Consider the following 13,674-nt stretch of genomic DNA (forward strand, 5'->3'; position numbering starts at 1 on the left):
AATGGTGGATCGAAAGTTTTTTACTTCTGGCAATTCGTACTTGCTGCATAACGTATATGATGGACGTTTTGAACGTTCCCTGAGGTTCTACATGTATTTTCCAGCTGTTACGACACAATTTGACAGGATCCAAGCTGAAATGAATCTGGAGTTTGCGATATGGAACAGGATGATTTTATATCAACAAAGGAACTTAGAAATGCCTTTAATAGAACAGACTGTCTTCATATTCATCGGATCCCCTATGAGCGTTCGACCTACATATCATGTTCCACAGGTTTTTGACTACCAAACTCCCAGTAAACTTGAGCTGAAACAATAAACGAGGAGGGACGCCTGAAGTAATTCAGGTCTGTGACGGTTGCATGGTAAATGGAGCTCTATTATCGCCAGGAAGAAGGGTATCTTGAAACTACTATCTACCATGGATACCTTCGTTCATTACAGAGAAGCAACAGTCAAGATTTGAGTCCAACTGAAGCACCTAATGGTGGTGGTAGCATAATGATAATTATGTCGACGGGAATAATGAATTATCTATGTCAATACATACTCCTTTCTGACTTTAAAACGATTTTTACCATGAGCCGCAGTTACAAGATGTTTACGGCATGACTTGATTAAAAGAAGAGATAGGTCGATAGGTACATCGTGACACTTTAAGGAATAGTTAATTTGATAATGGAATAAAGTATGAGGGGCTAAAAATTGTATGGGGATATGAAGACTTCAATACAGTAAGAAGATTCTAACTGACGTAGAGTGTAGTACTTATGCAGGGATGAAGAGGCTTGGAAAGGATAGACTAGCGTGTACAGCTGCAATAAAGGATGTACTGAACCTACCGACACCATACATGATGATGTGGCGTGTAATGTCGTACTTGCACCAACAGAAATACAAAGGAACACTGAAAATTAATTATTTCGCCTCCATATCATTTTTTTGGAATGTAGGTTGAGGTGACAGACGGATCTATAGCATAACCTAGGTCCAGGCTAGTTTGAAAGGTGACCATCAGGTTATCAGTTGGCCAAGCCAACGGATGCTATGTCATGGGAATAACTTCAATTTTCCTTATGGCACGTACTTTGCGCCTCTTGGATTTCGATAGGTATTTTGTATCTTCCATTTTGATGATGTCATAGGTCAAAGAAGACCAATGGTGTCGTCAGGTTCAGTATTTCCGAATCAGACTAGTCTTCAGAGTAAAGAACCAAAATCAATAATACGATCCAGTTCTTATCATTTACTGTATTGTGTTATACATCTGTCATAAAGTAAAAAATTAATACAGGCTTAAAATATATAATTTTGTCTTTTCACACATGGCAACTCTTTTTCTTTGGGTCTTAAACTGAGAAACATTTAGTTATCACGCACCCAGATTCTATAGCACTGCCAGTGTAATGAGTGGTTTATGCCAACGAAGTTTTGAACACTCCATTTCGTACTGCCGCAATATACGCGTCATATCTTTAAAACGTTCAAGAGCTCATATTTTCCTGTAAGAACGGGAAACAATGCAACGCTGTACTTCTGGATAGCCGAAGCCCGCTATCTAACAAGCTCGCACGACTGCCAGGCTGTTTATGTCCACCACACGGCGCTTACTTGTTAGCAGTGCAGTTCGCTTTTCTTCCTGTTAGAAACAGACGAGGTCATTCGGTAGTGTACACGTGTCTAGCTATGTTCAAAATTCAACGCGAAACATTACAAATGACTGCACATTTAGAATATAAACCATAAACCGAAGTTAGGAAGAAGAGGAATGTACTGTAAGACTGCCATGGACACCAGTCGATACGTTCGTGGAACACTAAAAAAATTACAGGGCAGTCGTGATTCTTGCAACCTCTGGCCAAAGTTCACGGAGATTGGTCCAAGACGCGCATATCTAGCTTGATGATGTACTGGATATGCTCACTGGAGTAGAGATCAAGGTGATCCCGGATGCCGCACAAATTCCACGAGGTCCACAAACTATCCTCACAAAAATCCGGAACGATGGGACGGTGCAATGACCAGCGGAAGGTGCAGATCGTCTCCTGCGTGCTGCTATATAAGAAACAGATGTACATGATCTGACAGTTGGTTGTTCTATTGGCCTCGGGCGAGCGTTGATGACAGACATACCAAAGGCCCCAGTTAACTACTAGCTGCCTGTTAGCAATTTGGACTCGTCGTCTTTCTAGGCTACAATCACCGAGACACTGAGGTCGAGGCATTCCGCCGCCGACCAATATCTGCCGAATACAGTCGATGTTTTTAAATCAGTGCTTACTGATACGAGCTGGCCGCTGTGGCCGAGCGGTTCTAAGCGCTTCAGTCCGGAACCGCGCTGCTGCTACGGTCGCAGGTTCGAATCCTGCCTCGGGCATGGATGTGTGTGATGTCCTTCGTTAGGTTTGAGTAGTTCTAAGTCTAGGGGACTGATAACCTCAGATGTTAAGTCCCATAGTGCTTAGAGCCATTTGAACCCAGATAAAAATAAGCATTTGCTACTTTAAGTGCCTCACTTTTTAAATTAATTCACTCAGCATCGCTGATTAATTCATTACCCTTGTTGTACTTTTGTTGATTTTCATCTTATAGCGTCTTTTCAAGACACTTCATGTTACAAGTCTTTTACCATTCTTTGACAGAATTACAGTGTCATCAGTAAACTACGAAGTCCTTATTTCTTATATCTGAACTTCCCTTTCCAAATATCTCTTTGATTTTCTTTATGGTTTTCTCAGCGCGCAGAATGATTAATGTGTGCAATCAATTATAGTGCACTGCTATAGCGTTTGTAGTCATTATCAGGTTGGCACGGAAACATACATTAAATTTAGAGACGCGCTGATAGGGTCGTAATAGCTAATTATAAGCTATACGGAAGTCTGACATGCTAAGGGAACTTAAAATGGAATGCTTGGAAGAAAGGAGACATTTTGCTTGCTGTAACGCGGAAGAGTCAAGCCACAGAACAGGGTATCACTCCACAGTTCAGAGCTGGAAGATCACAAACGGTGTGCTACCACTCCAATCAGAACAACCTCTAACAATGGGGTACAGAAGTACCTGTCTCAGTGCAACCGATCACGACGCCCAAAAGTACAGACATCGGACGACGGTCGGCGAAATTAAAATCAGTTTGTTTTCTTCGGTCGAAGTGGCCGACGTTCCCATTCGCAAAACACGGATCGTGAGAAACTTTTAAATTTGGTACAAGAATTAAGGGTCTTGAGAGGTCCTGAGACTGAGAAATATAACAGGTATCTTTGGTCTGAAAGTGCTACTGTATTGGAAATCACAAGTTTAGGAAAACTTAAAAATGAGAGTTAACTTGTATTACATTATACACATTATATGCTGTCTAGCTATTTCAGCCGCACATTTGCTCTTAAAAAGCAGCATGTCGTCTGCAGCACAAGCACAATCAGTATCGGAAATTTTAGGTCTACCGTATAACCTCATAAAATTGTGTGTTCAAGTGAGAAAGGCGGTGTATGTCAACTCTGATACTTGAAGTCACTGAAGTGGATCTTTTTCTGGTCACCGAGCGAAGGTGGCGCAGAGGTTAGCTCACTGGTATCACATTCGGGAGGACGATGGTTCAAATCCGCGTCCGGCCATCCACATTTAAGCTTTACGTGATTGCCCTAAATTGCCACAGGCAAGTTTCTAATGACCTTGTCGTCGACGGGACACTAAACACTAATCTTCATTTCATTCTTTTTTTTTGGTGGGCTACACGGGCCTTAAATGTCTACAATTTATTGTTACTGCTTACTGGTGTTTTCCTGACACTTGGGTGGTGATCCTGTTACGTGGGGTGGTTTTCAGCAGTAGTGTATGTGTTTCGATTTGTCAATGCTTCAGGTGTGAAGGGTATCTTGTTCTAAAATTTATATTTGTCTTTCACACATATGCTGAATGACAGTCATTGAAGGTTAATTAACACATTTCTGTTATTCTGAATTTATTTGAATCATTGAAGTGTGTTTTTAATCTTGCTTTTCAAAGTCGCCGCGGATCATCTAGAGTATGTAACAGAATGTTTCTCCCTTCAGGTCACATATTGGTAAAACTTGTCTGGATATTCCAGTGTCTGAGGAAAGAGTGTATGGTACTCACCACATAAGAACAAATTCCAACTTCCTCGAGAGAATCTCCTTGTTCCCTCCTAAAACTGGCGAAAGAGCTCGGACGCACTGTGATTAAGCGGTCAGCCGATGTTATCGGGCGACCTCTGGTGACTGTTGTCGTTGCCGCTGTGACGTACTCTTATTCTGCCATCAGTATCGTTCAGGACTCATCATTCTAGGCAACGTTTTTCCATGGTTCTAACAGTCATGTTCCTGTGCACATGCCAACCTCGGTGTCCTTCGCAAGCAGAGGCACATCAGTGCGACCAAGAAAACGATTTAAAAGACTGTATTACGCAGCATTTTAACAGGGTGGGAATTCCCTGCTAACTATTGTATGCCGGCCGCTGTGGTCGAGCGGTTCTAGGCGCTTCAGTCCGGAACCACGCGGCTGCTACGGTCGCAGGTGCGATCCTGCCTCGAGCATGGATGTGTGTGATGTCCTCAGGTTAGCTAGATTTAAGTAGTTCTAAGTTTAGGGGACTGATGACCCCAGATGTTAAGTCCCATAGTGCTTAGAGCCATTTTAACCATTTGAACTATTGTATGGGCTCTAACAGCGCGTCTCTAAATTCGATGTCAGTTGCAATGCCCACATGATAAGGACTCCAAGCGCCAGAGGAGTATTCTATAATTGGTTGCACATGTTACTCAGTCTGCACGTTGAGCAAACCATAAAGAAAATCAAAGAGAAGTTTGGAAGGCAAGTTTAGATAGAAGAAATAACGACACAGAAGTTTTCTGACGATGTTGTAATTCTGTCAAACAGCGGTAAAGGACTTGTAACATCAGCTGAAAAGTTTCTTGAAAAGAGGCTAGAAGACGAAAATCGACAACAGTAAACAAGGGCAATGAGTTAAATCAACGATACTGAGTGAATTAAATTAAAAAATGAGACATTAAAAGTAGTAAATACGTGTTGGCGATTGAGCAACAGAATAACTGAATATGTCCTGGCAACAGCAAGAAATGCCTGCTGAGGGAGAAACGTAATTTAAGATATAAAATAAATTTACGTGTTAGGAAGTATTTTCTGGAAGTATTTTCAGTAGTGTAGCCTTGTACAGAACTGAAGCACGGACGATAAAGAGTACAGTCAAAGGCAGAATGAAACTTTCGAAACGTGGTGCCACAAAACAATACTGACGATTAGATGAGTAGATCCGATAATTAGTGAAGGGATACTTATCGAATTGGGTGAAAAAATTATGGCGCAACATCACTAAAAGTAGAGATCGGATACATCCAGTTCATCAAGCAATAGCCAGTTTGATAATGGAGTGTGGATCCACAAATTGTACTGTGAGAACAAGTCTTGACTACAGCACAGGTTCAAGTTTTCTGTAGGTTACTGAAATAAAGGGGCTTGCACAGGATAGATTTGCAAGGACGGTTGCAACAAACCAGTCTCCGGTCTGAAGACCACAACAACAACAAAACAACAACGACACCGTTTTGAACACCGTTTCGTATTCAGGTGAACAGCACCTTCAACGAGAGTGGCCATTCATTACGCCACATCCTACTGCATTCGTTACGATGATCCAACGTGATACTTTCCCTGTAGACAACAGCATTGTCAGCATGGATATTATGGTGAAAACATTATCTTTCCTATTACTCTTGACTGGGACACATCCGATGTTACTTTCGTTTCTGTTGAATGTTCGCCGTCCAATGTAACGTACTATGTTCTGTTAGCATAAACTTTTTCGAGCTAGTCGCATTTCATATGTTGTCGGTCGAAAATGTGGTACAGATCTGAAACCTTTCGAAAACCTAGCAAGACCGATTCTGCCTGTTCGTCTACATCTACTATCTGCAAGATATCTTTCGTCAATAAAGTCAAGTTACGCTGTCTCATTGAGAGAAGCTTGTCTTCCTCCAAAAACATCATAACTTTTGAGGTTATAATATGCTGTGTGGCCCTGCAACAGACAAACGCCGACAGTATTAGTCTGTGACTCCCTGTATCGGTTCTTTAACCTTTTTTTGCAAACAGCCTCCTTTCGTAACACGAGACTATTCGCTGCGCGAAACATTATTGTTAATTATGGATTAGAAAAGGGGTTCAGTGTAATGGGAATCCTGTCAGCACTTGTTGCCTTTTTCGCATTGAGTAGCCTTAACTGTCCTTCGACGATAGGGCTGCTTATTTCAGTAAGTCTCATTTGCGAGTGCACACTTTGCTCAAACTAATTTGGTAGCAGCCTCATGTATGAACAAATTATTTAATATGAAATTTACTAGTTCAGCTTCCTGTCTTTTGGCTTTAGTTTTAAGAACTTTCTGACCCACGAGAGATTGGATGGAAGAATTGATCCCATTCACTGACTGCGCAGACCAGATCTTTGTCCGATTTTCTCATAGATCTTATGCATAAATCATAGTAGGCTTCATGCATAGCCCGTCTTAAGAAACAGTTTTATGTTTGTTGTGGATCGAGCTGCCACAGCTGTTAATAATATAACGTACATGCGAAACACAACTCAGCTGCTGTTAAAAAATGCTTTAAATTCCATAAGAGTTTCAGCATTTTAACATGAGATTTGGGATAAAACCACATGCTAGGGAAACTGTTTTCATGTGTACCCAAGTACCCTGGGGATCTGTTACCCAACGATGTTCAATAAAGTTAATCTCTCTTCAAAATTAAATTACGCATGGTACATTCCATTTCGGAAATCGTTAGGGAATTCAGTATTCTGAAATTCACAGTGTCAGGAGTATGCCGAGAATACCAAATTCCAGGCATTACCTCTCACTAAGGACAACATAGAGGCCGACGACCTTTATTTAACGACCAAGAGTAGCGGCGTTTGCGTAGATGATGATGATGATGATGATGATTGGATTGTGGGCATTCAACTCCGCTGTTATCAGCGCCCGTACAAATTCCCAACCTTTTCTCAGTCCAATCTTGTCACGTGCATGAATGCTGATGAAATGATGAGGACAACACAAACACCCAGTCATCTCGAGGTAGGTGAAAAATCCCTGACCCCGCCGGGAATCGAACCCGGGACCCCGTGCTCGGGAAGCGAGAACGCGATCGCGAGACCACGAGCTGCGGACCGTTTGCGTAGAATTGGCGGTGACAACAGACAAGCAATATTGCATGAAATAACAGCGGAAGTCAATGTGAGACGTACGAGTAACATATTCGTTAGGACAGTGCGGCGAGCCGGCCGGAGTGGCCGAGCGGTTCTAGGCGCTAAAGTCTGGAACCGCGCGACCGCTACGGTCGCAGGTTCGAATCCTGCCTCGGGCATGGATGTGTGTGATGTCCTTAGCTTAGTTAGGTTTAAGTAGCTCTACGTTCTACTGCAGGCTGTTCCAGCTCGTGGGCTCCGCTGTGAGCCGCAGAGCGCTCCCTGCTCCAGGGAGCCGCGTCGCTCGCTGTGACCAGTCAAGTGGGCCGGCACGCCGGCACGTGGCACGGCTGGCTGAGGCAGGCGGCAAGGCAAGGGTTTTGATGTGCCAGCTGCGTCTTACAAGATCGAAAACCTCACACTCTTAGCTGCTAAGACGTGGTGACGTGCTACACCAGGAAATACGATCTTCAGGAAATAAATAAGAAACAAATGTTTTACAAGAAATTGCATACTAAATTTATTGGGCCTCTGTAGTTTGAAATGTTCTTTTCGTTGCAAGATCGGAAATATCAGGCGTCAAAGTGTTCGCAGCGTTAATGCGGAGGATGGCCTTCATTGTTGCATCCTGAAGAAGCGATCGTTCCTTACTTTATAACTGTTTTCATTGCTCAGAAAAGCTGCTCACATCAAAACGTAAATCCAAACATGCACATGATCTGAGCGGCATTGTTGTGAAGTTTGGGAAATGTTTTTTCTGTAATGAACACTACCATCGTGACAAATACAACGTGATGTAGTACCTCTCTTTCAACAAAGTTGAATTTTGCAAATCAATAATCTCCAATTGAAGCGACGATGACAAGTCATCGGTGGAAACTGAAAAAGGAGTGCTGAATACCTTAAGTTCCATTTCCAAAGTAGTGAGGTCTCGGAATCGTGCTTCAAACGACGTGATGAGCTGCTTTAACTTTGTTTGGTAATCGCCGAAAGTAGTACCATAAGGTAGTTTTAAAGAAGCAAGATGATTGAAGAACGTTAGATGTCCATTACTCATCTGTCTCTCAAATAAACGTAACTTTTCCATGAACACTTTGATCTGGTCGTGCATGTCAACGATTAGCTGCCCTTTGCCCTGCAATGACAGATTTAAATTATTCAGATGCATAGTTATGTCAGCTAGGAACGCCAGGTCTGATATCCATTTTATATCTTTCAGACAACGCATTTCTTCCCCTTTCATTTCGAGAAAATGGGTATTTCCTCACTAATGGCAAAGAAAACATCAAGAACTTTTCCCCGACTCAGCCAACGAACTGTACTGTGGTAAGATATATCCCCATACTCCGCTTCCACATCTTTCAGGAATCCTTTAACGACGCACAAAATTCACACAGTTCACGACATCTTTCATTACGCCACCTAGCTCTACTGTTTCAGCACACAGTTCCTCTTGGTGCATTACAGAACACGAACTATGTTGCATGTTTTGATACCCTCCGTATTACGAATCCGTTTTTAAACATACGTCTACTGATATGTCGTTCTTAAGCCTGGCTACCAGTTCTCTGCGTGCAACGCCTTCTACCTGACTGTATTTAATTCTGTATATTGTACCTCTTCGCAGAATTAAATACTTTATGACATACAAAACACTGCGGTCGACCATCCCTCTCAATGAATAGAAAGGTATCCTCCAATAGAGGTACAGAGCTCCCGCGGCTAGTCATAGCTGTCATTGAGCACGGATTATTACGGCTGCATGCGGCCAGGGGGCAGTGAGTTCGCTTTCCCCCTCCACGCGGGCTCCGAGCTGCCGCAGTGAGCGCTCCGCCTACCTGGAGCTCGGTTGGAACAGCCTGTTCTAGGGGACTGATGACCTCGGAAGTTAAGTCCCACAGTGTTCAGAGCCATTTGAACCATTTTTTGAACAGTGCGGCGAAATTTGGCGTTAATGGGCTGTGGCGGCAGATGACCGACGGGAGCGCCTTCGCTAACAGCACGACGTCATCTCCAAGCGCCTCTCCTGGGCTCATGATCGTATCTGTTGGACTCTATACGACTGGAAAACTGTGGCCTGGTCAGATAAGTCCCGATTTCAGTTGGTAATCACCAATGACAGGGTTCGAGTGCGGCGCAGACCCCAAGAAGCCACAGACCCATTTTGTCAACCGTGCAATCTGGTGGTGGCTCCATAATTGTGTGGGCTGAGTTTACATGGAATGTCTGGCCCCTCTGGTCCAACTAAACCGTTCACTGACTGAAAATGATTATGTTCGACTACTTGGAGACCATTTCGAGAAATTCACGGACTTCATGTTCTCAAACGACGATGGAATTTTTGTGGAAAACAGTGCACCACGCCACCGGGCGACATTTGTTCCCGATCGGTTTGAAGAACATACTGGACAATTCGAACGAATGATTTGGTCACCAGGATTGCCCTACATGGGACATAACTGAGACGCCAGTTCGTGCACAAAATCCTGCACCGGCAACACTTTCATAAATATGGACCACTATAAAGGCAGCATGGCTCAATATTTCTATAGGAGCTTCCAACAACTTGTTGAGTCCACGCCACGTTGAGCTGCCGCACTGCGCCGGTAAAAAGGAGGTCGGGCACCATATTACGATTGAGTCACCTCTGTGTCTTCTTACAGGTTCACATGACATTAACCCTTTCGTGGTCAAAATTATTGAGCAGTTTTTTTTTAATGAATGGAGAGCAGATAGTAGTTAACTGATAGGTATATTTATCATACAGTATATCAAATTTGCTCCAACTGTGAAAGTGAGGTCACGCAACAAGGTGGGAAGTATTCTTCCCACTGTCCTTCCTTTGAGTTAAATGACAAAAACAACTTTTTCAATATATGTCATATTTATTTGATAAATTTACTTCCCTTGTTACAATGATTATTCACAATTACTTGCCATGAAATTTTCTGAAACATGGGTCTATGCAAAGTGGTATTTGACAATATGTACAAACATAGCGAGTGCTCTTTCCCGCAGCTCTGGTACTACAAAGACGGCACGTCCAGTAGGTTTCTCCTAAAATGGGTTGATGCTCCCCTACAGCCACATGACGAAAATCTTCAGGTACGTTACCCCTTTTTGCCAGAAAGACAAGTTTTTGTCCACGCCTTTTTTGGGATGAGAAGCCAGCGATCAATTGTCTGGCTAGATGGATCCTGTATGTGAGCTGATCATGCTGTCCACTTTCTCTCTTACTTATTTTGCACAGGATAAAACTGTTCACTGCAGCAACGTCCACCAGGAAATAAAATATTCTGTGCCACCATTTTACAGAACGTCTGCCAATAGCGTACCTTTCTCGTAATTCATCAAACGTATCGACACCACCCATTATTTTATTGTATTCTGCCACAACTTCAGGACAAGAAATCTCTGTACTAGTACCATCCTTGTTTTTCCTTTTCACTGTGGCTGTTTCTTATGGGTCATGAATTGAGGACAGGAAAGTGACTGGACGGTTATCCATCCATTTTACTGCAGAAATGGCTCCTTTTGTTTCAAACTGGAATTCTCCTCGTTCCAATTTTACGTTTTCCTTCATAAATTTGGGCAAATCAAAAGTATTTACCTTATACTATAGCTTTGGGGAAAAAGTCACAAAATGTCACGCAAACAGCACTGAAAGGCTCCTCTACAGAGCAACACTCAGCTATACAATGCCTCTGCGCGAAGGTACAGCAAAAACGGCGGGAACTTCAGATTGGAAGCAGTACCCTATACTGTTCACTAGGTGGTAGCACCGTACAGAGGTGGGAACTGTGAATCCCACGGGACTAGGAACGAGTTCATTGTAGTGGGAAGCATGTTTCCCACGGCTCACGAAAGGGTTAAGTTTTATTTATTGTTTTCGCTACATTCACTTTTATAGTCAGAATCTAGCATGCTCTGCATTTGCAACATTCTCCAAATGGTACCACTAAATCATGGTAAGTCTTTGCCATCTTTTATGCCGCACTTCACTTAATACGAATTTATCTAGAGCGAGATTTGTGGTATATCATGCTTTGTCCACAGATCGCCTACATTTGTTGGATTGTAACTGAAAGTTATAATTTCGTCTCGTGAGTATGGGAAAACATAGCCAGTAGAAGCAGGGACTTCTTGAAGGAGACACTACCACGTCTGAGCAGCACCTACTGCTACGGTATGCGGGCGCACCTGACTTGTTCAAACATGGCTCTGCTTTGCGTCATCTCAGGCAAACAAAATGAAAGCCGAGCCGTCAATACAAACTTCACGTGTTGCGTTCGCTGTAAGCTGCTAATCAGCGTTTCTTCTACTTTCCGAACATCTGGCCACAGCTGTTAGCTAGTGCGTCAGTCTAGCACAAAAGGCGATTTCGAGGAACTGACGACTGTTGTTCGCTGCACAGCTTTCGCAATTACTGTCATCATTATTTACAGTGTACTACCAGATCTAGGACTACAACAAAACAAAACAAAAATGAGGGTCTTTATCCACTTCTGCGCTGAACATTTTCCGCTGTGGTTAGGTTTTGAATAATGCACGGCTTGCAAAGTAACGATCCAGTATCTAATACACTCCCAAACAGCTGAATCAGCTGCTAAACAATACCTATTTTGCAGTTTCTTTACGCCCATGCAAGACCACGTCAGGAACAGCATGTGTGTAAGAATATTTTCTGTAACCGTTTCGCACTATTTCCAGCGTTACGGTACAAATAACATAAACCACACAAGCTGAAATTTCAGACAGGAGGGGCGATACTGAATTCTGAAGACTTCAGGAGAAGTCTTGTATGCAGCTCTGAGAAACAATTACGCTCTCACTTCACTTCGCGCACCACTCGCGATATTGGCGTATTGGGCTAGATGCACATCAAACGTAGCCCAAAGTGGAAACATTTCCGCTATTTATTTCAAATGGCGCCTGTAACACCAACAATAAACTGTACAGAACGGCACCGAATGTCAGTGTCAAGAATTCTCTGGAAGAAAGGTTTGATGGTGGCGTTGTCTCCTTACTTCTCGCCGCGCTTACTTGTCTTGTGGTAGTGGATTTTGTGGTTTACCTCTTCTTAAATTTTATGCTGTTGTTTCTTTACTTTTGTAACACATTGCTAAGGTCCTCTGAGATTTGATATTTTTCGAAAGAACATTATCCCAATATCTGAAAGGGAAAAAAATTAAAATAAATTTTACTGTACATGGACAAAGAAAAAGCCTACATTGTATGTAAATAAGAACAAAAACTAAATTCCATGTGAGTATTTTATTAATAAAACTGGTGCAACGGTGAAACAAGCAGTCCCGCTGAGGAAAAACCTCAGCTGTTTTCCACTGTTTGACAATTTGAGGAAAAACTAGACAACAGTAAAAAAAAGAGGCGACATGTGCTATCTTCTAAGTGTTAGTTTCCCGTTTGTATGTATATACTATTATCTTCTAAAGCAAATGAATATTTGCGTTTTCAGTGGTTTAAACTTCAGACTATCAATTCTGTATCAGTTTGGAAAGAAAAGGACAGTACATACAAACGGACCAATAGCAAATGTGCCCTGAGCCATTTGTGGCGAAATATCAAACCTGTCTCTGTTCTCCTAGCAACTGTAAATTCCAGATGACTCTGGTTTACCAGAAGCTTCCGGTAGCGTTACGCCTTCAGTCTGCAACGTTTGTCATATTAGTAACCAATGTTAAAAATTGTGAATGCAGAAAATATTCGTATCTGAAGGTTACCTCCCTGACAAAAAAAAAGCGGTATGTATAAATCTCATACAAATTACACTCTAAGTTAATTACATTGTACACAGTAGGTACTTGTCATAAAATAGTGGCATTAGTACGAGTGCGTGCTGAATACCGAATTTTTTATTCTGTTCTCAATATCGGTTAAAGTATAACATGTCACCCGTATTACTCGGTCGACTTCTGGAATGGAATGTCCCATGCGTCTAGCTCGTACTACAATTCCGCTTTCAAAGTCTGTTTATTCCGTTGTGGTGCCATAATCACGTCGGAAACCTTTTCACATAATCACCTGAATGTAAATGATAGCTCCTCAATGCACTGCTCTTTTATACCTTGTGTACGCGATACTGCTGCCATCTGTATATGTGCAGCTCGCTATCCTATGACTTTTATCACCTCAGTGTATACTTCAGAGACTGTTACCCAAGTAGCTGACTGTTTGGGATTCACACAAAGGTTTCTCTATTAAGCTACTCTCCATCCCGTGTAGATAATGATAGCTGTAGGGGGTCAGGAAGCATCGGTGTAAAGTCCAAAGATCTTTGGCGAGAGAAATAAAATCCGAGTGATTAAGTGCCGAGGCATTCGAAACAAAGTGCCAGTTTTTGAAGCGCTCCTAAAAATCTGTGGGTCTCACGTAATAGTGTAGTAAGTACCGAAAACATGTTAAAACACGAAACTGATAGCAATGATATA

The 13,674-nt window shown here is 42.5% G+C and overlaps 1 protein-coding gene across 1 annotated transcript in view; it reads left to right on the forward strand.

The window, feature by feature from the left end:
* Positions 1-13,674, forward strand: part of LOC126484035 (solute carrier family 52, riboflavin transporter, member 3-B-like) — a 126,626-nt gene that overhangs the window by 67,067 nt on the left and 45,885 nt on the right. The gene's annotated exons all lie outside the window — the stretch shown is intronic.

This window comes from Schistocerca serialis, chromosome 6 (assembly GCF_023864345.2).
Source record: "Schistocerca serialis cubense isolate TAMUIC-IGC-003099 chromosome 6, iqSchSeri2.2, whole genome shotgun sequence".
Classification (NCBI taxonomy): domain Eukaryota; kingdom Metazoa; phylum Arthropoda; class Insecta; order Orthoptera; family Acrididae; genus Schistocerca; species Schistocerca serialis.